The sequence below is a fragment of the Gopherus evgoodei genome, chromosome 3 (assembly GCF_007399415.2).
Source record: "Gopherus evgoodei ecotype Sinaloan lineage chromosome 3, rGopEvg1_v1.p, whole genome shotgun sequence".
In the NCBI taxonomy this organism is placed as follows: Eukaryota; Metazoa; Chordata; order Testudines; family Testudinidae; genus Gopherus; species Gopherus evgoodei.
The window spans coordinates 159,586,792-159,614,572 of NC_044324.1; the positions used below are offsets into that span (position 1 = coordinate 159,586,792).

The 27,781-nt window shown below is 45.7% G+C and overlaps 1 protein-coding gene across 10 annotated transcripts in view; it reads left to right on the top strand.

Annotated features, from left to right (window-relative positions):
* The first annotated feature begins 200 nt into the window (after positions 1-200).
* TJAP1 (tight junction associated protein 1) overlaps positions 201-27,781 on the top strand; it is a 52,336-nt gene continuing 24,755 nt past the window's right edge. For 2 of the 10 annotated variants that reach the window (XM_030557154.1, XM_030557165.1), the window contains exons 1-2: positions 201-1,641; positions 2,536-2,586. The gene's annotated coding sequence lies outside the window, so the exon portion shown is untranslated. Of the gene's footprint in view, positions 1,642-2,535; positions 2,587-5,367; positions 5,409-7,113; positions 7,196-19,051; positions 19,189-27,781 lie in introns of all 10 variants that reach the window. The other 8 variants (XM_030557157.1, XM_030557155.1, XM_030557156.1 and 5 more) reach the window with 8 other exon arrangements.

The following is a 27,781-nucleotide window of genomic DNA, read 5'->3' on the forward strand; positions in this document are numbered from 1 at the left end:
GCAGCCCAACCCGCCCACCGGCAGCGAGACTCGCGCTACGAGGAGCCGCGCAAGCTCCGTGCCCTGCCCCCATCCCCGCCGTGGCCATGGTGATCTACCACGCGTCTCTCTCCCTCCGCCGTGCGTGACCCCGCCCCCGCCCGATGACGCACCTACGGCGCTGCGTGGGGATTCCGCCGGATTACCCAGCGTGCCCCGCGGCAAGATGGTTGCCTGAGCCGAGCGCGCGAGGCTGGGCCGTGCGGGGGCAAAGTTTGGGCCGGGCCCGAGACAGACCCGAAGCGGGTCAGAACCGGCTGTAAAGTCCCGGGGAGTCCGGGAGGAGCGGAGCCCGACTGGTTCCGAGCCAGACCGGGACCCCGGGGGGTTGAGGGAAACCCAGCCAGGTCAGAACCGAGCTCGGGGCCCGAGCGCTCAGATCCGAGTTGGGTCAGAACCGCTCTGGGATAGAGCCCAGCCTGGTCAGGTCAGAGCTCCGCCAGCGCAAGGAGCGCCCCGGCTGGATCAGAACCGAACCGGGACCCGCGAGAAAGGGAGGAGTTCGGCTCTGTCCCCAGCTTGTCGCCCTCGGGCTAAAGGGGAGGGAAAGAGGCAGAACTAGCTGTAAAGTCACATTGATGTTGGGGGACTGGGCCCAACCGAGTCAGAACAGAACGGGGAGACGTGAGCCCAGGGAGGAAAACTGTATCAGAGCCAGACAGTCACCCTTGGGCTGCAGGGGTCAGGCCAGACCAGAACTAAATTGGGGGCAGAAGAGGTGCATGGATCAGGAACTGAGCCCTGAAAGGGAAGACAGTGGAACTGAGTCAGTTTAAACCCAGTTGAGTCTGGAAATCGAGGAAGACTGATCCCAGAACTGAACTGGGTCTGCTTGTGGGCCAGAGAGCTCTAAACAAAGTTTGAACAGAACCAGATCCTTATGGAGTGAAAGCAGGGGAGCTATGTGTGTTTAGGGGTGAGACAGCGATAGCCACAACAAGAGGGCTTTTGAATTGGAAACGAAGTAAAGCAAATCTGAGACAGTTTGTGTGATCAAGACCCAAACTATGTTGAAAAAGTCAGAGTAGGGGAGTGGGAACAACACTGTATCTGTGCCAAAGCTGGCTGGGGAGGAGAGAGGATCCTTTACCAACCTAGAGACCCTTCCTGGCACCAGGCATCATGCAAGAGACTTTCTGCAAGGAAGTTAGTGAATCTGAACAGATCCCAAGAACAAGGAAAGTTTAGAGAACAGCAGAGCTGAACAAATGATACTGAACCACATCTGGCTCTGGTCTAGAGCATGAGTGGGAGACAATTGAGTATGAAAGAAGTGAAAGGTTGAGCACTGGCACTGGGATTTGTAAATGGAAGAGGGAAAAAATTATTTACAACTGAAATTGCATTAATCGGCAAAAGAGTGAGTGAGTGAGCTGTGAGTTTCTCTGAGCTGGGAATGGACTAGGTCTGAGAGAGGCAAGCTGGAGTGAGCCCACTGAAAAGACAGCCCGGCAAAATGAGACTGATCCTTGCCTGACAGAGCTTCTCAAAGCTGCAGATCTGTATTTTACAGAATCAGAATCAGTCCAGAGACAGAGCTGATGTAAAGAGTCTGCACAGGAGGACGAAGTGAATCCCTTGGATATAAACAGCAGAGAGCAGGTAAGGAAGCCAGCAATGAGGTGATGCTACATCAGACCACACTCTGAGTTTCAATATTTGAATTCCTGAAATCCTAGAGTGCAAATGTGTGAGGCGCATACCTAGTAAATGGTCCATCTGTAGGTCCTGCATGCTAGGGCATCCTTCTTGTCATATTAGGTCCATGTTATGTAAAGTGGGCCCAAGGTGAGATGGTAGATGGAGAGATGGTAACTGCAGGGTGCTAATAAGAGAGATTGGGAGTTTCTTGTAGAATTCAAGAGCAGCCACTAGGCAGACAAGCTTAACTTGAACCAGGGCAGTACTAGTGGTCTTTGTGCCCCATGAAATGTGCACTTTAAAGCCCCCTTTTTCAGTACTGAAGAAGCTGTGGATACAGCTCCTGAAATGAGTTGATGTGGACTGGGTCCAGGGAGCGCTGGAGCTATCCTTACCTAACTAAAAAAAAAAAGTTCTACCCTATTGGAGCTGCACAGACAGATCCTCAGGATCTCTTTAATGCCTGATCTGAGCTTAAAATGTGGATCAGCCTAGCAAGTCATACCAGGGCTTTGGAGCAGAGCCTGGAGCCTGGAGCAGCAGGTATTTGCCTAGAGTTGGAGCAGAGCTGGATCACAACTCCAAAGCCCTGATTCACACCCCTGAGCACCGTAGTTGAGCCACCCTAATCCCCAGTGTAGATGCAGCTAGATTAATGGAAAAACTCCTCCTGTCAGTGCAGGAAGTGTCTACACTATGGCGCTGCAGTGGCATAGCTGCAGCTGTGGTGCTGTAGCAGCTGTAATGCAGATATGGCCTCTTGTGAGAATTGTGATATCTCAAATTAGGTAACTTCAGTAATTCCCTAATCTGCTGGGTAATTCCTTCTTGTAAATCTTTGCATCTATGTTTTAGGTGATCCCGTAATGCCAAGGCAAGTGCACATCTGAGCTTGCGTGCAGTGGGGTAAGGAATGTGTGGAGATCAAGTTGAGAGGATGGGGCTGTTCAGTATTTATGTAGTTTTTTGACTTGTGCTGCCCTTCCACACTCCCTTTCCCCTTGAGTCACTTTCAATGTAAACTTCCTTTCTGTTTCTGTCACTCAGTCTGTACAGAAAGTTTTAGGTACCTGTACCTAAACAGTGTTCTGTGCATGCCAGATTAAGAGTGTACGGTCAGCATTTAATCTTACTGGTGTAACCTGCAGTATCAGGAGTCTCTTCTCTGCTTTTAGCTCTCTTTATAGGCAGCCATGTCACTCATATAATATATTGGGAACACACTCGGGGTTGCCAAATGTGGCCTATAGAGTTCCACAATGCAGCCTGTGGCTACCTTCATCTTTAATATCATCGAGCCACTTAGGTGATCAAGAAGGGATGTTTCTGCTGGGACCTGTTGCCTCTGTATCAAAAATGCATTGCAGTCTTCTACATACTGTGCTGAGTAGTTGTGACTCTCTGCTAGTTGCTTTTTCTTTTTTCCAGATTCAAACCCTGAATTATTATCTTTTTCCTGTCTTCCTAAATGGCACCTGGGTGGCACAGAGTGTAAAAGGGCCCAGGAGTTTGGGAAGGGTGTGCTCTCATTGAGGATCCACCCCTTGTGTTCAGAGTGGGCAGGGCCAGTGCAGGGAAGTTTCGCACCCTAGGCAAAACTTCCACCTTGCACCACCCCTCCCCCAGCTAACCCTGCCTCCTGTGGCAGCTAACCCCCCCTACACCCGGGGAGCCCCCCCTCGTAGCAGCTACCCCCCCTTGCAAGCTTCCCCTCCATGGAGCTAACCTGGCCTGGGGAGCCCCTCGATCTGCAGCAGCTAGCCCCTCCCCCCTCTGTGGCAGCTAACCCTGCCCGCTGAGCCCCTCTGCCCCCCCCACTTAAGCTAACTCCGCCTCCTTCCTCGGCAGCTAATACTGCCTGGGGAGCCCACCCCAGCTCTCCTCCACTGAGCACGCCGGCGCTGCTCTAATTTTCCTCCCCTCCCAGGCTCGTGGCACCGATTGGAGGAGACTTAGAGCGGGGGCTGTGTGCTCAGTGGAGGAGGCAGAATGGAAGTGATCTGGGGCGCGGAGCGGGTCCCCTGTGTCCCCACTCCCCGTTACTGCGGGTGACCTTCCCTGCGCCCTAGCTCACCTCCACTCCACCTCCTCGCCTGAGCGGGCTTTTAGGCACCCTCAACCACTAGGCACCTTAGGCGGCCGCCTAGTTTGCCTAATTGGTTGCACCAGCCCTGAGGGTGGGTAACTGATGCACTGCACTTTGGCATGATGGTGGGTATCCACTGGAGAGTGTGTGGTATCAGGAGCTGCATGTAATATAGGATTGTGGCAGTTGGCCTTCCTTGCCTTATGGGTGCTTTAAACGGTTGAGTAAAAACAATCAGCTCAGTAATGGCAGAATAAATGGGATCGACTAAATCCATGATTGTGCTTTACTCAGTAGTCCTAACTAGCAGGTCCCATGCTTCATAATTTGTGCATGATGAGATTATTACACACACTGGAGGCTTCTTGCATCCCTCCTTTTGCCCCCACAAACTCCTTGTGTGCCCCTTCCGTCCCCTCTATTTTGGGGACTCCCTGCAAAGCTCCCAACCCCTTCTTCATGCTTGGGCCCATTAGTGTCCCACGTTTTCTCCTTACCCCCACAGCCGGGGCTTTGTGTTCCCCTCCATTTCCTCATGTGCCGTGATCTCCCAGTATCCCCTCAAGCCAATGTTTCTGTATGCCCCCCGTTCTCAGGTGCCTCCTGCGCCAGGGGCTCTGTGCCCCTGTTCCCCTCTCCCCATACTGGGGTTCACCAGTCTCTCTCTACCTTGTGTTCTTTGTGCCCCATTCCTCCCTTCCCCATATCAGGGACCCCAATTTCCTCCCCAAACCAGGAGCTCTGTGAGCACTCCCATTTCCCCTTCCCCTACACCATTCTTCTTTCTGTCTGTGAGATGTAATTTTGGGTGTTAACAGGTTAAACTCTACAGGGAGGATAGGCAAATATGAAATGGGCATATTATCATTATGTCTTAATGCTTGCTATCAACCAGTAGTTTGATCTGTAGACAGTTGCAGAGGTGTTTGAAGCTGTGGCTCTGCTAGTCAGATGGCTGAGGCTTCATGGGTCCCCCATTTGGTTTTCCGATTTTCTCCAGAATCAGTAGGATTCTGGCCATTGATACCTAGAACATTCCTTGAAGTGTTGGAGTTGCTCAGATGCAGTGTTCAAAAGTTACTGCATTGCAGACAGACAGACAAATGTTGCTGATTTGAGTGTAAGGCCTTGTATAAGGCCTTCACAAGCTCGGCCAGAGACTCCTCTATTCAAAGTAAACTTGGTGCTTGAGAGTCCTGGAGACTGACATTATGTATCATGAGGTGCAGCCTGGGTAGCAGCAGGTGGGCTTCTCATCCTGCTAATATGCCTCACTCATTTTTAGAGAAAGGGCATTTCAAGTTGTTGTGGGGACTCCATTTATTTCCACACTTCAAACGTTGCTGCATGGGACAATTCTGTAGGGCATGGTCACAGCCAATCCACAAATTGCTTCCTCAGCAGCAGAGGCCTAGCACTGTCAGTAGTGTGTGTGATGAGAATTGCCTAATCTGATCAAGTTCCCTCTGCCATTGCTGCTTCTGCTGTACTGTATGCAAGAGACCCACAGGCACAGTCAGTTCTTAGATGGAGTTGGGGGTGAAGCAAAGGGAGAATGCCAACCACAAGAAGGGGGACATACCTTGTATTCCTGTTGGCAGGACTGAGGCTGGAATTGTCACAAGGGGGCAGATATGTTAATGTTAGTGGCTCCCAGCCCCCATCTCATCATTTGAAAGTTTTGTGGGTTCTGCACTTCAAATAAAAATTAAGATGCCTGAATAGGACAGTTCAGGCTGTCATGGTCACACTTTTGATCCTTGGCCTCTACTCAGACTATTTGCTAGGCTTCAGTTAGTGCCAAATATGTTGTTGATACCTCTTCACTAAGGATAGGAGTGAACTGAACCTTCTCCCAGACTGATATCATCCAGGGACCAGTAAAGCCGTGAATGTAGTTTTCTGCCAACTTGGCCAGTCCCCCAGAGGTGAAATCATCGTCCTCTTTCTCTAGGGTGACCAGATATCCCAATTTTATAGGGACAGTCCCGCTTTTTGTATCTTTTTCTTATATAGGCTCCTATTACCCCTCACCCCATCCCGATTTTTCACACTTGCTGTCTGTTCAACCTGTCTTTCTCTGAGCCAGTCCCCCTGCATAAAGTCTGCTATTTTATCGAAGACAGATCTGTAACTTCATTGGAGGAATGTTACTTTTCTTAGATGAAGTATCTTTACAGACTGTTTTGAGAGGAAGGATGATCTTGTGGTCAGGGCACTGGCCTGGGACACAGGAGAACTGTGTTCTGGTTTTGGTTCTGCACAGATTTATTGTGTGAACTTGTGAGAGTCACTGCCTCCTTTCCTCAGCTACATATAGGGCTAATACTACTCCACCTCACTGGGGAGTTGAGCACCTCCATTAGTGCCCGTGAGGTGCTCAGATACTTTGGAGATGAACATCATAGAAATACCTACAAATAAATAAATACATTAAGATGTGACTTGCCTGATGCTCAGAATGAAGGAGGAACTTGTGTGGTCCACTATCCTGCATTCTCTGCGGAGTTATGGGCCCTATTTTACAGCAATTTCAAGTTACACCCATGTTCTATTTAAAGGAAGAGGGCATTCTAAGAAACCCCCTAGCCTCTGTGATCTGTATGTTTGTTTCCACTGTTCACATGCTCTCTTGTATGGCTGTGTCTTTACACATGACTCAAATTTCCTCTTCTTCTTTCTACCTCTTCCTTTTGTTTAGACTTGGAAACTATTCTCTTGTTTGCCAGCATGGCAGTGTACTGTCTTATTGCTAATGTGATAACACGATACACTCTGGAGTGTCCTACTGGAAGTTATGCTTAGTGGATCACTAAGGTTTTCCAAACTGCTCTGAAGGCATAGCCCCAGAGGGGTGTGAGTCCCATAATGCCAGGGTGGGAATGAAGAGTTACTTGGAATGCTTTATTCACATCACTTGCATCAGCTCTGTATTCCTGGCCCTGCCCAGTGCTAGATGTTGAGTCCTGGAAGGCTCCATATTGAGAATTTAAAGTGCCTGACTGTATTTTTCAGTTAAATGGAGTGAAATTCAATGAAACTGATAGGCAACAAATTTCATACTGGTTTAAAAAATACTTTCACACAATGCATAATTGATCTGTGAAACTCACTACCACATAATAGCATTAGGGCTAAGAGATTACCAGGATTCAGAATGGATCTGACATTTAAATGAATGAGAAGGTCCAGAGATTTACTTTTGTTATAATAAAATATGTATTTTAAATGAGATTATCACCCTTGTGCTGCAGCACATAAACCAACTGTAATGACTGAGGCTTAGGAGGAGGAAGAAGGTTATTCCATAACTGCCCACTATGATTTTCTTGCATCATCTTCTGAAGCATCTAGTACTGGGCAGTGTCAGAAGCAACGTCCTGAACCAAATGGACCCCATGTCTGATCCAGCCTGGCAGTTCCTCAGAAGTAAGTACATCTTTGCCCTGTCACATTGCCTGTTAAATCTTCCTCTTTATGATCATCACCCTTAAAGATCACTCTTTGTGGTCCTAACATTTGAGGGTTTTAGAAAGTCGTGGGGGGAATCTTGGGGATTTAGTGCAGCCTCTAGCAGCTAATTTTCTCTTATCCATGAATGGGTCCTCCCTAGACTATGGGTATGGCCTCCTTACTCTTGATGGTTAGGGGACACCATCACTCTGTTTCTTTCAGCTGCTGCTAGAAGGAAAACGAATGTGTGGAGTTTGGCCCCTCCACGTTGCAAGCTTACAGTGGACTTTAGTCTGAGAGGTTCCGGAAGCCTTGCTAGCTGGGGGCTGGAATTCCTCTAAGGACATTCTAGTGAAATCTGATATGCTTTTATGCCAGCTAAAGCCTTCTTGCTCTGCAAGGCGTTTCCATTGTCCCATTATCCACCTCCATCTGTGTGGAGGACCTAAAGGTGGTTGTGTGCTGCTTGTTCACGTGGTCTTGCTGACTGAATTGGACAGGAGGGATGGGCTGATAAGGCAAGACGTCCTGGTAAGTGGCTGTGGTGGGGAAGCGTGTGTGTGAGAGCATTTGGTAGCAGTGTATGTCTGAGTATGGCAGAAACAGTTACAAAGGCTGTGGAAAAATGGGAGGATTTCCAGAGCTGAGGATGGATTCTAGGTCTGAGATCTGTGCACTCAACTCCCATGGATTTCACTGCGTACTATGCAAGCATTCTAGGGCAAAATTTAGCCATTTGTGTGTAACCGTGTGCAGTGAACAAACAGCTAGTGATTTGCCCAGCTAGTTCTGAGCAATTGTCTGTGTGATCCTGAGTGAATAATGTTGAGAAGTGAAATGATGCAGAATCAGATAGTAGGACTTCCTGCAGGGCTCAGACTGTCTTGCCATGGGTTCCTGCACTGGGGTCCGATCTGTGGCTTCTTCACTTCATTCATAGTATGGAACTTTGTTTGTGCTGGTGGAGGAGGCAGCTCGGTGCTATGCATTGATATAACAACTTCAAATGCCCAAGGGTCAGCATTCCAATGTTTAACTATGCTTATAGTTAGAGCTGTGGTTTGCACAGCAACAGCGTCGTGGGCCAGGTTCTGTCTTGTTATAATTTATCTATGAAATGAAGTTGACTGACAGTGCTGCAGAAACCACAATTAAGAAATTTCCAATTGTTGTACATGTAAAATCTCAGCCCTAATGTAGCATTAATGTAACTTATTGAATTTTCTTTAAAGTCAAAAGAAGAGAAGGAGAATTGCTTATGTCTTTTGGGGCATTGTATCTGGACGTGTATAAAACCTTAGACAAACTTGACTCTGTGGCATTTGTTTCTGATGAAGATCAAATGTTTTTCCAAGTTAATTAGACTAGAATCATAGAAATGTAGGGCTGGAAATGACCTCTAGAGGTCATCGAGTCCAACCCCTTGTGCTGAGGCAGGACAGCATATAGTTAGACTATCCCTGACAGGTGTATGGAAGCTTTTAAGAACAGGTTAGACTATGATAGGGATTCTACAACTTCCCTTGAAAGCCTCATTCCAGTGTTTGTTTATCCATATAGTTTGAATGTATTTCCTAATATCTAACCGAAATCTCCCTTGCTTCAGACTAAGCCCGTTACTTCTTGACCTACCTTCAGTGGACATGAAGAACAATTGATCACTGTCCTCTTTATAACAGCCCTTAACATATTTGACGACTGTTCTCAAGTGGTCCCCCCTACACCTCTCCCCCTCATCTTTTCTGAAGACTAAACATGCCCAGTTTTGTTAATCTTTCCTCATAAGTCAGATTTTCTAAACCTTCTGTTGTTTCTATAGCTCTCTTCTGGACTCTCTCCAATTTGTCCACATCTTCTTAAAGTGACATGCCCAAAACGGGACAGTACAGGGTTGACACTAGTGCCAAGCAGAATAGGACAGTTACGTCTCATGTCTTATATACACCACACCTATTAACACACCCCAGAATATTAGCCTTTTTTGCAACTGCATCACATGGCTGGCTCATACTTAATTTGTGATCCAGTATAACTCAGCAGTACTGCCTAGCCTGTTATTCCCAATTTTATATTTGTGTGCTTGATTTTTTCCTTCCTAAGTATAGATAGATTATTAGGGTTGGAAGGGACCTCAGGAGATCATCTAGTCCAACCCCCTGCTCAAAGCAGGACCAATCCCCAACTGGCCCCCTCAAGGATTGAACTCACAACCCTGGGTTTAGCAGGCCAATGCTCAAACCACTGAGCTATCCCTCCTCCTATAGTTCTTTTCATTTATTTCTATTGAATTTCAGCTTGTTGATTTCAGACCAATTCTCCAATTTGTGAAGGTCGTTTGAATTCCAAGAGTTTGCAGCCCCTTTGGCTTGGTGTCTTCTGCAGACTTTTAAAGCATATTCTGTATTGCATTATCCAAGTCATTCATGAAAATATTGAATAGTACCAGATCCAGGACAAACCCTGCAAGACCCCAGGTGATGCATCCCCCCCACTTTGCCAGTGAACCTTTGATAATTACTATGAGTGTGGTCTTTCAGTTATGCACCCCACCTTATAGTAATTTTATCTAGACCCGTTTTTCTAGTTTGCTTATGAGACTGTCATGTTGGGACTGTGTCAAAAACCTTACTAAAAGAAAGATATATCACGTCTATTGCTTCCTCCCTCCCCCATCCACTAGGCCAGTAGTTAAGACAACCAACTTTTTTGTTGTTGTTTTAGTATGAGCAGCTCTTGGTAAGTGCTCCATGGTTCCTGGTCATACCTGCGGCTTGGGCATGTGTTGCTGCACATGCTCAGTGTTATTTTCAAATCCTCCTTACCGTTCCTTCTTAAGGACTGTGTGTTTCTGCCAAGTGGGAAGCTTTAGAAATGAAAGGGATGCTGTCAACTGGAAATCTGTCAATATGAAATGGGCTAAAAGTAGTTGCAGCTGCTTCAGCTGTCCCAGATTCTCCCTGCTGGTTTGTGGTTTTAAATCTTTGTCCTTTTTTTAAAAAATATTTTAAATCTGAGCTGTTTTGAGCAACAGTATTAGATCAGTGTGATTTTCAAATTGACAATGTCCCTTTAAACTGTTCGAGCATCCTAAGCAGAAAGTGTCTGCGTGACTAATATATGAAAAATGTATTTTATGCCCCCATATTCATAACTCAACTTTCCAGGGGTCCTCTGTTCAGCTATGTAAGTTCCTGAAAACTAGCTTTGCTCAGAAGGGTCTCATTGACTGTAATTTTTCATTACTAGTAAAGCACTGTGCTTGCAGGAGGTGTTTTATGTATGTACTAGGTCTGATCACTTGCAGCCAGTTGGGAATGTAATTTGAGGAAGCCTTTTGCACCAGGCAGGGTTGATTCCTGAAAATAAACCCAGCCTGCAGGACTATGGAATTCTTATAGATTGTGTTTATAAATGTACCAATTTTTCCCTGACTTATTGGTGCTTCTGTGTTTTAAAAAAAAAAAAAAAAGCCTCCCAGGTATGTCTGAAATGGCTCTAATAGGATTCACTGTAGTCAGAGTGCCAGCTGGGTGGGGAGAGCTCTGTTACCATGATTTATTGCTAGACTGACAACTCGCAATATAAACATTAGCCCAAGCATGATCTTTTACCAAAACCCCGCCCACGCAGGGAGCCAGGAATCTTCCTGCCACGCGCCATAAATCGTTTATGGTTTGCTTATGCCAGTACATTTGAGAAACAGCTGTGCACGGGGATTAACAGTTTGCAGAGGGCTCGTGCTGGGCTAAAATAGGGTCTGCTGCCCTGGTGTTGAATGCTGGTAGTGAAGAGAGTGAAGTGCAAGAGTGCTTCTCTTCAACGGGAAGGCGGTTAGCCAGGGTGGATAAACATCAGCATTCAAAAAAATCAAATCAGATATTTTATTTAAATCAGATTTTTTTTCATTTTATTATTTAAATAATTAAAATAAACTGTTTAAAATGAAATCTGAATTTAATACAAAATATAGGTCTAAACTTCTAATCTCTTAAAATATTAAAAAAAAAATCTACTGACCCTCTGTCAAAAACATTGAGTTAAAAGCTGTTTTTTCTGTACAAAGAAACGGGGGAAAAGTCTAACTTTTGAGGTTATAAAGCTTTATAAATATGGCACAATAGGTCATGTACTGTATTAAGAACTTGATCCTGTGTGGGCCCCAGGAGTTGTGCTACTGGGTGCAAGAGACTGGCAAAGCCATCACAGCCTTTGGAACCTGACCTCTGACTTCAAGAGACACCATCATATATCTCATCAGGATCATCCACTGAGCCCAGATGAGTGGTCTTCTACTCTCACAGGTGCTGACTTTCTAATGTGCCAGGGGGTGCTCGCCCCTGGCTCTGCCACAGGCCCCACCCCTACTCCACCCCTTCCTTCAAGGCCCCATTCCATCCCCTTCCTGCCACATTCTGCCCTGTTCCCCAATGCACTATGCCCTCGCTCCTCCTCCTCTCTCCCAGAGTCTCCTCCATGCTGTGAAACAGCTGATCGTGACAGGTGGGAGGCATAGGGGAAGGAGGGGGAGGTGCTGATCAGCGGGGCCTGCCCGGGGGGTGGCAAACACGGGTGAGAGGAAGCTGATGGGGGGGGGGGGGCTGCTGGTGGGTGCTCAGCACCCACCATTTTTTTTCCCTGTGGGTGCTCCAGCCTCATAGCACCCACAGAGTCGACACCTATGTATACTCCTATGTTTACAGCTGCTCCCTACCTAAGCTTTGAGTGGCTCAGTTTTCAATTTAAAGAAAGTCATGCCACAGAACTGGTGGAAGTCACTAGCTAAGCACCTGGAACCAACCAACCAACCAGAGTTTGTTGAAGTGCTAAACCAGCTATTGACAGCAGTAGCCTTTTCTGCAGGCCCAGAGGGAATATTTTTTTCACTTGCACTAGTTCATTCAAGGTCGAGAAATCAACTGGGAGTTGAAAAAACAGGAAACTTGTCTTTCTCTTCCAGTCTATGAATAGAAAGGAGAAGGAAGGAGATGAGCTCTACTAGTTTTAAAAGTTGAAAGACAATCTAAATAACTTAGGAGACTCTCATTTTCAAGAGACTTAGGAAAGTAAGCTCCAGTCACGTTCACTTAGGCATATTTGAAAGTTTTCCTACGCTGACCTGAAATAATTAGTTGAATTTAGTTACTACAATTAATCTTTCTGTTTAATAAAGAATTTAGTTGTAAATGTAAATCATGTTTTGATTGGAAGTTTATGTATCCAAAACTTTAAGTCTGTTTTGTTTAATAAAAATAAATTTGATATGCTGTTTTGTGTAATTAATTAAATTCCAGTTATGAGCTAAAAGTTAATTATCTGGTAAATAAGCCACATATTCACCATTTTCTAGTATACTGAAAATGTACAGTTAATAGGAACCTGAAAATATGAAGCTATATAATTGCTTAAATATATATGTAGTTATAGTGTACCCTCCAAGATAGCAAAAAGATGTACAAATCTTGTGTGAAGGCTCTATTTAGTTGTAAATCAATGTGTTTTAGTGGTTATGTCAATGAGAATGCACCTTTGTTTAGGAAATAACTGAGGCACAAATGGAAAAGTTGGTTAAAATAGATTTAATTCAAGCCTTTCCATGTGGTGGTTTAAATCAATCCACCCTGCTGTTGGCTCGGGATAGGCCGAGGGGCAGGGAAAGGGAAGTGGTGGTGTTTCAGGCTGTCAGGGTAGCTATGTGCTACCGTGCTTGCTACTCACCAGCTAAGGTGGAATACCTGATTGATGGCTGCCCTGCATAGTGGGGAGATTAGCTGCTAAATGTAGCCAATCAATTGTGTTATTAGGCATAATGCAGATCAGCCATTCCTGCCACAGAGGAGCTGAGAGAATGTAAAGGCTACTCTCAGGGCTTTTTTTTACAGCCTGGCCACGGTACAGTTTCTCTGGGATTGCTGAACTTCAGCAGAACTGGATATTGTGTGATGCCACCCAGAGCTTCACAACTATCTTGCAGGTTTCAGAAAGCGTTGAACTGTAATGCTAAAGGTGCCTCGGTGATAGATGCACCATAAGAACCTAAATAGAATTGAGTTCTATTTCTTTCATGCTGTCTTGGGTATTGAAAGAGTGGTAGTGAATCACCTCAGTATGTTTCTAATGACTAACTTGTGGGAGAGGGGATTATTTATGGTGAATTCCCCCTTCAGACCCTAAAAGTGAGATGTTTCAAAACTGTGAATGTGTTTCCACGCAGTTTGTACACATCTTGCACAATGAAGCTGTGGTCTTAGTTGGTGTCTCTAGGTGTTACCGAATACTCCGACCTTACAGTCTAAATGAGACCAGCCATTATGTTCAGACATACTGTGCACATGTCAGATATTAGTATGTTAGTTGTAGCTAGATTAGTGTCTCCATGAGCAAATCTTTCTGTAGGTTGTTTGGCTTGAGAATCCATGTAGAATGTTTTTCAGCAAGTTTCTTGCATCCTTCAAACATAACAACCATGTACCAGTGCCTCCAGACTACACCACTCTGTGTCATTGCACACATCAGGCAAAGCAGGGGTCATGGACAAGGGCAAGACAGATGGGTTCTGGAAGCTAGTAAGCAAATAGTTTTTCTAATTCCATCGCTTTGCAGACAGCCTCTCAGTCTGTTTTATTGAGCCGCTGTACAGATGCCTCTCTCTGAAGTAGGAATGTTCCCCCCTCAATTAGTTTTTTTTTTTTTTTTTTTAAACTCAGCTGTCATTCATTGACATTTCCTATCTGATCTGGCCATGCTTGGGGCCTGCAGATAAGCAGTGTGAGGTACTGCAACACCTAGATGCATCCGGGTCTAGAAAAAGGGCTGAACAGCTTCATGCTATCTTTGTGTCCTTAGGTTTGCGCTGATACATTGGTTTTGGGGATGCAGGGCTCTTCATGTCCTTGTCAGAGTACTGAGGGTTCCCCTCTATTTCTCTAGCTTCTTTCGGTGAAGGTGTTCATTCTCCAGTGTCCACTTGATCCTTGGCACCTCTGCTGAGACTGAGGTCAATTAGTGTCAAATATATTGAGGGCTGTTTATGTTATGGCCACCCAAGAACAAGGGAAAGAGTGTGGTCTAGTGGATAGAGAACTGGACTGGGATTCAGGTCACCTGCGCTCTGTTCCTGGCTCTGCCACTGAGCTGCTGGCTGACCTTGGACAAGTCATTTCACCTTCTTGCACCTTCGTTTTCCCATTTGTAAAAATGAGGGTCGTGATACTGATCTCCTTTGTAAAGTGCTTTGAGCTCTGTAGATGAAAAGTACTATATAAGAGGGAGGTAGGTGTTACCGTCTTTCGGGATCCCTAAAATCCATCTCTGTGGGAGAGTGGCCCGAAGCCACAGAATTGTTAGGTCTGGATGGCTGTTAATTCAAAGGACTAAATCAGATTGTTTATACAGAACCCTCCAGGTATATAACGTGGCTAGAGAGGGGTGTGGCTGTACGATCATATTTCTAGCTCTCTTGGTTCGCTTGTTGCTGTTGGTGGAATTGACCCCTCTCCCACCCTGGAAATCAGTGCAAAGGATTTATCTTCTCTCCACTCAGAGCTACAAGTTTAACCTTAGCACACTCAAAAAACTTGTCTTGAGGCTATTTGTCCCTAGGGTTTGGACTCTGTTCCACAGGCAGCAGATTGCTTGTGTGAGACTATATCTCCTGAATCTTCCAGTATAACTGAAGAGAATAATCCAGTGCAGTGGAAACCTCACACTGGCTAGTGTTTGTAGCTCTTTGAGAGAGGGAGAGGAGTAATAGGGGATTCAGTGGAGTTAAGCACTCACTGTTTGCTCCCCTCACCAGCTGTGTAGTAAGTTAGCTGTACGTGTCTGTTCTTATTCTTCTGAAAGTAGACTTTGTTCTCTGGAGACTGCTAATCATGCCCCATGGGGGTGTAATCAGTTATAAGGTATTTAATATAGTGCAGGCGGGAACAGGCCGCCTGGCTGGTCTGGCAAATTGCAACACTACAATTATAAAAGGCCTCTTTCCCCCACTTACCCGCCCACCCATGGCAGGATGAGGGTTGTACCAGGAGACAGCGTTAAACATACAAAGTATATGTGTGGGTTGGGGGAGGGGGAGGGGAAGCTGCAAAGACACCACCTATTCCTGGAAGCAGGAAGATCTGTATGCTGGGAGAGCTGCAGCCATTGCACGCTGCATTGTTGAGACTTGGGGGAACTTGGGTGAGTTGTGTGGGGATAGCACTCGGCAAATTGTCTGAGTAGAAAGGGGCTTCCTTCCTCTCCATTGAGCCTGAGCTGGATATGTGGGGCGCACGTGTGGTTGGAGTTGGAGAAGCACTTCCTTCTGTTCCCTGTGCCTTCTCAGGGCCAGGTTTACAAGGTATTAGGTGCCTAGTGGGGTTTACGAAAGTGCCTAACCTGGTGAGGTGCCTAAATCCCATGGGAGTTAGGTGTCTAACCAGTTTAGGTACTACTGTAAATCCCATGAGTTGCCTATCTGTACCTTTTTGTGCCTAAATACCTTTAGTAAATCAGGCCCTTAGTCCCTCCATTGAGGGGGGGTCAGTTTGGGGAGTTGCCACCCCAGGGCCTTGAAATCTTAGTTTCACAGCCTGGTGGACCTTCATGGCTCCCTAGAGTTGCTTTCTCCTGGCTAAACCCTGGTGGCACACTAGACTCCTTTGCACCCTTCCAGTGGTTGTAGATAGTGGTCCTCACTCCCACTTTCTAAACTCTACAGGTATGTCCCTTTGTGAATACAGCTCTTCAGCCACATAATCATCTCTGCTGCTCTTCCGTGAATTCCCTGGGACTAGGGAGGGGTACTGTTCTACCCAGTGCCAGGATACAGTACTATTGCTGCAATGCTGTTCGGTCTCAGTTCTAGTTGGGAAGTGATACTGCTCTTCTCCTCGGCCCCCCTTCATCCTGCCCTTCGGTAGCTGAGGAGCAGAAGGGAATATCTCTTCTGCTGTATCTCTCTGTGGTCTAGTTTCACTGGTTTTGCCCTATGCATGTTACAAAATCCCAGCCCTTCCTAAAATCCCCTTGCATAGCTGCTGCCACCAGCCTACATGCTAATGACCACTGGCTAAGATTCCATTTGGAGCCCGTGGGTGGGTGTTGCTGAAGAGTGTCACATGAACCATATGCTCACCACAATGCTGGTATTGAAGGATGTGTTTCCTGTCTGTTAAATGCTGAGCCCTTGGCATGAGACGAAGCTGAGATTCCAACCCAGGTCTCCAGTCTGGTAGTGAGAGCACTGACCACTAAGCTCTATAGCTGCCCATAGCGCTGGGCTTGAGTGCTTTGATAGACAAAGTGGGCTGGTGATTCTTCTTCTTTGAGTTTAAAGAAAAGAAACAGAAAGGTAGGGTATGTGAGAGTCAGCTAAATCTGGGCTGCTTGGGGATGCTGGCCGCTTGGGGATGCTGGCCACTTGTGTCGTTTTGGGGTTCATTCTTATTGCTTTCCCCTTTGAAATGGTTTCCTAACATGGGAGCAGGGCTTCAGTTGAGGGGCAGGAGCAGCAGTTGTCTGGCTAGAGAGCCAGGGCTTGTTTGTAACTCTATCCAGCAAGGTGGGGTTCTGTGAGAAGGGATCACCTTAGGCAGAGGTGTTTCTTCTTTTTTTCTTTTTTTCTGTTCCCAAGAACAAAATTGTTTTAATTTGACAACTGGAGTCCCAAATATAGCTACAAAAGAATTTCCTTCTGTATCTGGGAATGAAAAGTTTTTGTAAAAGAAGAGTTCTGAAAGTGAATTTTTCAAAATAAATTATGTACAAAAATATATTTAGCAGTAACAAAGTAACATCGCAATGAAAAACTTATAAAGACAGTAGTCAAGTTTGCAGAACTGCAGTTAGGCAGGGGTTACCAGGCATCTGAGATCTTTGTGTGTATTGACTGAGTTCTGCTCAGGTTAGTACAAGTGGCCATGTGTCTACCTAGAGACGCAGGAGTTGAGTAGAACTGAGATCGGATCAATTTCTGCTGGCAGTGTGTGTGAGAGTGAATGGGTGTGGTTTTGTATCTCCAGGGAAGGATGTATGTGAAAGTGGGCCCTAGAAAAAGGAAATTGGTGTCTTTTATGGGAGGCCCAAGGCCCAGCCCTTCTGACTTGTTGCATATCTGAATTCAGCTTCAGGCTTTTGCACTTGAGTTCAGCTCTGTCTGCTCCTGTTAACAAGACTCACTCACAGGTTTGCCCGTTGACTTATTTATAGGGAAAACAGGGAAATTCCCTTCCCTGCTACTCTACAAACTCTGATATTCAGTCACTTCCCAGCCCAGACAGATTCTCTTCCCCTTTCTCTGTGGGTTGCTTTATTAACTCTCTTGTCCTATGCTTTTTCCCTTGCTTCGCAGCTACATGGGGCTCCTACTCCCTGTCGGTTGATTGGGTTTGGGGTTGAGGCCATGGTGGAGGTTCTCGAGGTGGCACAGCCTGTGTGTGGAGGGCATGTGGGCATGCAGAGGGCATGTGGGCTCAGCTGCTTGTTTTCATTCCGTTTGGTGTGGAATGCGCCGTTGTTTGTCTTTTTTCTTGGCCTGTGGTTGTAGCCCACATTCCTGGGCAGCGAGTCAGCACGACGGCAGGTGGCATGCTGTTTGTGCCCTGGGGCTACATGCTTTCAGCTCCACATCAAAGGTGTGTGTGGTGTGTAGCTTGTGCCATTTCTGGCCACACCTGGTGGCCCGCAGGCATGCGGGGGTGGAGCCTGGGCTGTGTTTGCAGATGGCAGTCAGCGTTCAGGTTTCTCCTTACTTGTGGAAACGAAGAAGCCAAATCCATGTTAAACAACTTGAGGAATGCAGCGGGAGAGCAGAGCAGAATGGAGTCACTCCAGGGGCATGTCCTAGCAGCAACATTGTCTTAATAGCTGCAGCAAAATAACTCATGCTTGCTCCCTCCAAAAGGATTGGCTGTGTGGTAGGTTTTAACTTAAACCAAGAAGGCCAATTAAGGTTGGTTCATTCCCTGTGGCCTGCACGTTTCTTCCCAAGTGGTGGATGATTGGGTGGCTACTGCCATCATGCTGTAGTCTGTACAAACTGTATGTGAGACGCATGCATGGAGGCGTAGAGGCTCCAGAGTCTGTGATCAGTGGAGCCGTTTCGGTGGTGTTCTTTCACTCCTGAGTCTCCCACTGAGGACACATCCAGTCTCCATACAGTTAAATATTTAAAGTGAGCATTGGGTTGAATTGCTCTTGCCACTCTTTTCCATACACATCTGAAGAGACCAGCCCCTGTCACTGGCAGCTCCAGGGCTGGAAGTTGAGTGATGACTATAGACAGGGGACACATATATAATTAGGTGTCCCACTGCTCAACACGCTGTCAGGAGAAGGCACTTGTTTTCGGTAGCCTTGTCACGTACAACCCTCCTCTGCCCAGACATAAGTCTTTATTGGCCAGGGAGATCCATCTGCCATGGCCCAAGGGAGCAATCTGATTCCATTTGGACTGGCCAATGTGGAGGTGCAAAGTCTTGGGTCAAGTCTTGTGGAAAGAACACAGAACTTGCTTCCTTTCTTCATTGCGTCCTCTGACATGTCCTGAGTGAGCCTTCAGTCTCTACAGCGAGTTGTCCTTCTGGCCTCTGTGGAATGCATGCTGCACATAATGAAACTTCCTGTGGGAATTCCCAGCAGGCCCAAAGTCTGTGATCATAACCCAGGCCAGTCACTTCCAAATTCCATCTCACAAGTCAAAGCTTCTGCTTTTGAGGATCACCACCTGCCATCTGCAAAAGACCCTCCCTGCCTCTACCCTTGATCAATGGTGGGGAGGGGAATAAGAGAATTTTAGGAGTGCCTTCGTTTTCATAGTGTGATTCTTGCTTCTCTTTTCCTTTTGCATAGTGTTCAGATCAGGTGCAGCTGGAGCCTGTTTCTCTTCAGCTCGTGTTTGCCATCATGCTGTGTCCAGACAAGAATGCAGCACCAGCACTGTTCAGGGATGCATTTGTTGACATGAAAGGAGCAATCTCAAACTGGAGGTGAAGAAGTGCTCATTACTTTACACTACCCTATATGTGGCATCCCGCCAGTGGGGGGTTTCAGGTTTTTTTTGTTTGTTTGTTTGTTTGTTTTTATATCCTAGAAGAAATCTAGGTAATGGGTTGGGCTACAGACAGAGCTGGAACTTCAAAGGGTGGTCTACACCGCTCTTTTTAGAGCACTAGCATGTGCTCAGTTAACCCAAGTCTGTCATCCCAGGCTCGGAGGCTCGCTTTTGTGTAGACATACCCTTAGAGACTCCTGGATTTGTGGCAGAATGAGACTAGAAAAAAATATTAATAAGTGACTTCACAGCTGAATTATGTAGAATCATAGACATGTAGGTCTGGAAGGGACCTTGAGAGGACATCCAGTCTAGCCTCTTGTGTTGAGACAGGACCAAGGAAACCTAGACCATCCCTTACAGGTGTTTCTCTAACCTGATGTTAAAATCTTCAATGATGAGGATTCCACAGCCTCCTTTGGAAGCCTATTCCTGTGCTTAACTATCCTTGTAGTTAGAAAGTTTTTCCAGCTATCCAACCTACATCTTCCTCACTGCAGACTGAGCCCATTGCTACTTGTCCTACCTTCAGTGACCTGGAGAACAGCGAATAACCATCCTCTTTAAAACAGCCTGTAGTAACATATTTGAAGGCTGTTCTCAGTCCTCCCCTCAGTCATCTTTTTCCAAGATTAAACATGCCCATTTTGTTAACTCTAGGTCAGGTTTTCTAAACTTCTTATCATTTGAGTAGCTCTCCTCTGGATTCTCTCCAATTTAAAACCACATCTTTCTTAAAGTGGATACATTACTCCAGCTGAGGCCTCACCAGTGCTGAGTGGAGCCGGACAGTTACCTCCTGTGTCTTGCATACAACTCTCCTGTTAATACACCCCAGAATATTTGCCATTGTTGTCTCATACTCAATTTGTGATCCACTATAATCAACAGATTCTTTTCAGCACTGCTACTGCCTGGCCAGTTTTTTTTCCTCTTTGTATTTGTGTATTCGATTTTTTTTTCTTCCTAAATGTAGTACTTGTCTTGATTGAATTTCATCTTATTGATTTCAGTCCAATTCTCCAAGTTGTAAAGATTATTTTGAATTCTAATTCTGTCTTCCAAAGTGCTTCCAAACCCCTCCCAGCTTGGTGTCATTCACGGATTTTATCAGCATACTCTCCACTCCATTATCCAAGTCATTAATTAAGATATTGAATAGTATCAGACCTGGGACAGACCTCTGTGGGACCCCACTAGATTCATAGATTGTAGGGCTGGAAGGGACCTCGAGAGGTCATCGATTCCAGTCCCGTGCCCTCATGGCAGGACCAGATACTGTCTAGACCATCCCTGATAGACATTTATCTAACCTACTCTTAAATATCTCCAGAGATGGAGATTCCACAACCTCCCTAGGCAGTTTATTCCAGTGTTTGACCACCTTGACAGTTAGAAACTTTTTTCCTAATGTCCAACCTAACCTCCCTTACTGCAATTTAAGCCTATTGCTTCTTGTTCTATCCTTAGAGGCTAAGGTGAACAAGTTTTCTCCCTCCTCCTTATGACACCCTTTTAGATACCTGAAAACTGCTATCATGTCCCCTCTGTCTTCTCTTTTCCAAACTAAACAAACCCAATTCTTTCAGTCTTCCTTCATAGGTCATGTTCTCTAGACCTTTAATTATTCTTGTTGCTCTTCTCCAGTTTCTCCACATCTTTCTTGAAATGTGCCCAGAACTGGACAGAATACTCCAGCTGAGGCCTAACCAGCGCAGAGTAGAGCAGAAGAATGACTTCTCATATCTTGCTCACAACACACCTGTTAATGCATCCCAGAATCACGTTTGCTTTTTTGCAACAGCATCACACTGTTGACTCATATTTAGCTTGTGGTTCACTATAACCCCTAGATCCCTTTCTGCCATACTTCTTCCTAGACAGTCTCTTCCCATTCTGTATGTGTGAAATTGATTGTTCCTTCTGAAGTAGAGCACTTTGCATTTGTCTTTATTAAACTTCATCCTGTTTGCCTCAGATCATTTCTCCAATGGAGATACAGCCTTCTGGTATGACGGTGACATTTCCCTAGTTGCATATGAGAATGTCATGTGGAACTGTGTCAAAAGCCTCCCTAAAATCACAATATAGTTAAAGCTTCCCCACATCCACTAGGCCAGTTAGAGAAGGAAAATAGATTGGTTTGGCATGATTTGTTCTTGAAAAATCTTTTGTGATGGCTATTATCCTGTTGTTCTCTAGGTGCTTACAAATTGATTGTTTACTAATTTATTCCAGTATCTTTCTAGATATGGAAGGTAAGATGACTGGTCTATAATTCCCTGCTTCTTTTTGTTCCCCTTTTTAACTGTAAGTACTGTTTGCGCCTTTCTCCAATCCTCTGGGATTTCATGAGTTTGCAAAGATAATTGCTAACGGCTCTGAGATTGCTTCGGCTCTGAGATTGTTTCGGCTAATTCCTTAAGTATTCTAGGCTGAATTTCATCAAGCCCTGTTTTTAGGTGTCTGGTCACACTTAACCATTTTGGTGAAAAGTGAAGGAAAACAGGCATTAAACATATCAGCCTTCTTGATATAATCAATGATTAGCTCTCCTGCCCTGCTGAGTAGAGCATTTACATTTTCCTTCATCTTTCTCTTTCTCCTAATGTGTTTAAAGAACCTTTTCTTACTGTCTTTTATGTCCTTTGTTAGGCTAAGGCACCAAATGAGTTACACTTTTCTCATTTTGTCCCTGCATGCTTGTGCTAATCCTTTGTACTTGTCCTTAGCAATTCGTCCATGCTTCCACTTTTTGTAGGATTCCTTTTTTATTTTCAGATGGTTAAAGAACTCCTGATATAACCATTTTGGCCTCTGACTATTCTGTCTTCCTTCATATTGGGATAGTTTGCTGTTATGCCTTAATATTGTCTTTTTGAGAAACTGCCAGCTTTGCTGAACTCCACTTTCCCTTCGATTTTCTACCCGAGGGACTTTACTTACCTGTCCTTAGAGTTAGCTAAAGTCTGCTTTTTGGAAGTCCATTGTTCTTATTCTGTTGCTCTCACTCATTCCTCTCCTTAGAATGAGGAAATCTATAATTGTGATCACTTTCGCCCAAATTGTCTTCAGCCTTCAAAGGGGCAACCAATTCCTCTCTGTTGGTCCGAATCAAGTCTAAAATGGCAGGCCTCTTCCTTACTACTTCCATCTTCTGAAACAAGTTGGACCCAACTTTTCGATCAGATGTCTGGGTATTTACTCCCCCATTTATCATCCTTTAACAGGGAATAATCACTGTGCATTTATTTTCCAGGCTTTGGGATACAGATTTACTATAAAACCAGGGGGTCTTGTAGGATTTGGGGTCACTATGTTGTTCCCACCTCCAGTTCCTCCTGCTTGCTGGGTGGTGTTATGAGGGGGCTGGGAGTGAAAAGGCCGTGACACTAAACGAGGGGGGGAAGAGGTAAGAGGGCCCTATGCCTTTCCCTTCCCATCAGCCATAGTTCAGACATGATGTAGAAATCACACAGCCAGTTCTTAAATTCAGTTTCCAGAGTTAACTTTCACACTGGGTTAGGGGGTGCTGATCTGCAGGGTTTGGGGTTCAGTGTTCTGGTCCAAAGCCTCACTACCAGGGGAAGCTCCTTGTGACTCAGGTGGCAAACTGTTCTCATAAATAGCTAGGACTCCCCCTTGTGGGGTAGGAAGAAGAAAGCAGGGAGCCCAGCATGGCAGTAGATTACAATAAAATCTGTTAATTGTCTTAAGCGCTGGTGTTCCTGTAGCCAGTAGGATTGCTGTGGTTGCTTCCCCACATGGCAAATTCTGCAACCCAGAATCGTGGCATCCCTGGGGCCCTGCCCAGGGTGCCTGTACTAAGTAGAAGGAATGAAAGCAAACAAGATACTCTGCAAGTTTGGCCAACACAACCCTCTGCAGCATCTCAGCAAGACAGCAGCATCCACCTGTCCTCAGCCCTCATGTGACTAGTGGAGTGTTAGTTCTATGAATGCATTACACTATGGCCCTTAACAAAAAGGGTAACTGTAACAGAGAGGCCTGGCCCCTGCGGGGTCCCTGTTCCAAGACATGGCCACATTAAGAATAGGTGCTCTGGGGACAGTCAGCAGACAGCTTGGGAATGGGGGCCAAGTGCCTAGACATGACAGTAAAGCTCAGCAGGTAAACCACTGTACTGAGCTCACTTGAGGGAGCCTAGACTCCAGAGAGAATTGCTGGGAGAACCTGGAGCAGAACCTGATCTCTGGCGAAGGTGAGCTGAGGAGTCAGTAATGACTACAGCATAGACCTAGGAAGGAGGGCTGTGCAGCCTCATGCCAACAAAAAGCTGAAGGGCTGGGGGAACCTGGTCACAGTGCCAGGAAGGAAGGCTCTGGCCATCCTGTCCCAAAGGTAGACACGTTTGAGCCCAGGGAGGAAAAGGCCCTGGGAAGGAGAAGCCAGGGCAGCTTGTAGCTACAGGGAGCAGACTGCCCCATTAATTAGGGTTTCCAGAGCCGAGGAGTCCTGGGTAAAGGGTGGGTGTGGGTTCCCCCTATGCTCCACCCTGGATGGGGTGCAGCAACCCCTGCTGTTAAGGGGAGGAAGAAGGGACAAACCAGAGCCAGGAGTGCTGGAAGTTGACTCCAGAGTGAGAAGAGTTGAAGACAGTTGTGTGCTTGACTCGGGTCTGAGACGGAAGATTGGTGTGTTCTTTTTGGACTTTGATTATCCTGGAAGGTGTGAACTTCTGTGACTTTGCCCTCTGGCTAAGTCACTTCAGCAAGTGAAGTGGCCTGAAAGCAGAGTCACTGAAAAACCCAAGAGGGAAACAGGCAGGTTGACTGACGTGCTACTCCGCCAGGGCACGTGCTCCAGGACTTCACCCTGCTACAGTAAACTTACTGCTCTACCGTTTACAAGGCAGGGGGGAAATTCCGTGCTCGCTCCAGCGCTTGGCCTGTGCTCTGAGTCTGCTATGCCCAGAGTGTATTTTAGAAAGCAGTCTATTTTCTCTTCATTCTCGGTGTGTGGCATGTAGAAACTACTGCTCCCAGTAGGTCAGACTGCTGTGATCTAGGTGGCGCATTGAGGTTGTAGGTCCCAGCATGCAATGAACTGCATTAGTAGCAGAGAAAGGAGTGGCCATGGACTGCATTGTAGAAGTCTGTGAGGAACACTTGGTCACCCCCTGATGTGGAGACCTCAGAGACTTCCCTGGTGTTAAGGGAGAAAAATTCCTGACTGAAGAGAGGTGTTGTGGGTGCAAGTCGTGTGATAGTGGCCACCAGCTCCACTCCATTGGAAGACTGGGCAGCAACTCCACTCAGCCCATCAAGAACTATTGCTGGCTGTACATGAATGGAGCTTTCATAAGAGATGTCCAGTCTGGTTGGGAGGGGGACAGGCCCATCTCACTGTCCTTACACAGCCTGGAAATCTGTAGATTTTTAGCTATGATACGTTGTATACCATCTGTGTGCTCAGTGCTGTACAGACCATGGAATTGCCTCAGTCTGAGAAGCTTTCTAGGATGGCTAAAATTTCCATAGAAATGCTTTTAAGTATGATTGGATATCACCTGGGCAATATGAAAGGCTTCTAGCTGACTGTTGTTCGGGGTTTTTCTTTCAGGGAAGATGAGCTGCATGTCAGTTATCCCACTTGCTTTTGGAGAGAGCTTTTTCCTCCAGCATGGAATCTGGAGAAAAGGGGAGACATTCCCATCGTGCCAGAAATGGACCTTTCCATTTAACTTTACAGCTGTTATCATGGACATGCACTTAACTGTTCAGATACAGATATAGCTGTAAATCTACACAGAACAGCTAGGTCTGTACCATCCTCTGCCTCTCATGTCTCTGACCATCTGCTAGTGAAAGGGTAATTAAAACAAAAGAAGTCTTTCTGGGATGAAAGCCTAGAAGCAGAGAGAACTAAAATTGGTATAAATATCTCTCTCATTTTAGGGGGATCAGAGCTGATGCTTTATTTGTGATCCCAGGCCATTTCTGACTCATTGCTCTGTAGCTCAGTTATGTGCCTATACCATGCACACTTGCCCTCTCTCCTTTACCTTAGATTATATATTTTCTGGTTACAGGTGTGCATGTACACATGTATTACTTGCAAAAAACCCTACACTGATGCAACATTACATCTGAGTTTTAGATGAATTTCCTGAAGTAAATTCCAAAACAATTGTGGCTCTTCCCTTTCCCAAGCCAAACCTCATGGAAACGAGGGGTTTTCTTGAGGTAAAAGCACTAGATGAAACCATATTTGCAGTCCATTCCCAGCTTTGGTATTGACTCACCTTGTGACTTTGTGGCAGCCTTTTCCATTCTTGGTGCCTCAGTTTCTCCAGCTGTGCAATGGGGATAGTTCCTGGGGGGTGGAAATGGTGAACTTGAATCTTTTAATGTTCGAGTGCTCAGGTAGGATGTGCTGCTGAAGTGCAAAATACTTGTCAATCGGTGGTTAAAGACAGAACACTTAACATCAATCATCAAAAGTGAATGCAGCATTATTAGGGTTGAGATTTAAAAAAAACAGATCAGAAACTAGCCAAATATGGGTCCCCCAGCAACTGTAACTCTTACACTTGTGTACCTAGGTTGTGTTACACTGTGTGATCAAGGCTTCAGAATTCCCTCCAGAGCCACCAGCAATAGACTGGGCCATGCCCAATTAGTCCGACCTGTCCAGGTTTCTATATGAAGCGAAGGACTGTATCTAGCCAGTGAATGACCAAAGTCAGGCTCGTTGGAGTGCTGCAGCTCTGGAATGAAGCTAGCTGCTGTTAAGAGCGATTCTGTTTCTTGGTATTTGCTTTTGCTTTGGCCATGCAGTGTTTAGCACCTGGCAGTATTAGCATTGGACTTAAGGCTTCCATGGTATCGGTAGTGTTCACTTTGGGTGGGCATTACTACAAGCTGCTATTTTTTTATGTGGGAGGGAAGAGTCTCCTTTAGCAGCCCCAGGTGATAAAAACATTTAATATTTTTATTAAAGCTAATGATGCACAGATTAAGAAATGAGTGTCTATACATCTGGATATAGTGCTTAGATTATCCACAAATACAAAATTTGTTTTTAAAAGTCATAAGATACATATAGTGCATAATCAGCAATAACACAAATTAATGTGAATAGATCTAACAATACAGTTTAGATATTAGCATCCAAGTATTTGGGGACATCACTTATTAAAAGTTATGTAGAGAGTTGGTTGTGGAAAGCAAATATAGCAATGAATGAAGATTATCCCTCGGTAGTTGGGAATGTAGGGTAGGTTGTCTATTTAGAAAATACAGTCCATCAGGGAAGTATTTCAGTTACTTTCCTGACTGCACTTCTCATCGGTACTCCAGCTTATCCCTTCTGGTATTGCCGTTGACCGGCAATGTGTTTTAGTACTACACAGAACACTAGTTCTGTGGTGCCTTCTCTGTAGCTGCAGATGGGGATGTTTGAGGCAGTGTATTACAGCAAATATGTAAAGACCTGGAGTATCAGCATCCTTTAGTGTTGCGATAACTTACATGCTAGAGGGTTATCTTAATGGTCCTTTTGGTCTTCTGTATTGTTATGGGGTGAGTGGCTATAGGTTTCTCAGAGTGCGCAAGACTGAGAGACTAGATAGAGGAGCTGCTGATCTAGATTGCTGTGAATTGTACAAGATTTAGTGAATGTTATGCTGCCTGAGGAAAGACCAGGCAAAGCTTAACCTGTTCCTGGTTTGTCTGATTTAGTGGTTTATTTTGGATTCCATGCTCCAGGAAAGCAGTTTACTGATTTCTTCTTTCTCTCTCTTCTTCCCCTCCTATGCCCACTCACGCAGCACAAGAGCTGGCAGAGCACGGGGAAAGGGGATTCCTGCTTGTTGAATTTTCAGAAATGTTCACCCACACTCCCTCACCGCTCTCCAAACAGTTTGCTTGCTGCAGCTGTTCCCTCACTGCTCATTGAGAGAGAATTTAGAACAATGACTCCCTATCTTCCCTCCTGTGTTTTGCCAGCACTTGCCCAGAGTACTAGGCCTCAGATCAACAATCACTTTATGCTGTCAGGGCCATCGCAGTTATCCTCTGGAACCTCTGACAGCTCACCTGCTCCGTGTGAACTGTTTGCCAAGGGAAATGTCTCCTTTAAGAGGCTTAGGCCCAAACAGCTAAGTGTCCCTGCCTTGCTGCTGTTGCTGCTTCAGCATGAGGCCTAACAATGATTCTTTAGCTCTGCCTGCGGAGGAGACATTTTAAAGATAGCACAGGTAAGAGGAGATTTGTTTGGGGGAGGGGATAAAAAACAGGGGCATATGTGTGAGGGGGAGGGAAAACAAATGTAAACTGGGAACTGGAGCAGAGAACTACTTGGCTAGCAGCCAGACCATCTTGTGAGATCTGAAGAGAGCACAGCCCAGTCTAAGCAGGATTGTGCTGGTTCAGTATATGAGTGGGATATCTTCAGTGAAAACCTTGCACATCGGGGAGTAGTTCAAATAATTCAGTAGACGACACTCTGAGCTAATGCTGAGTCTAACCATTAAAGATTCTTCAGTACTTTTCTTAAAAAAAAAA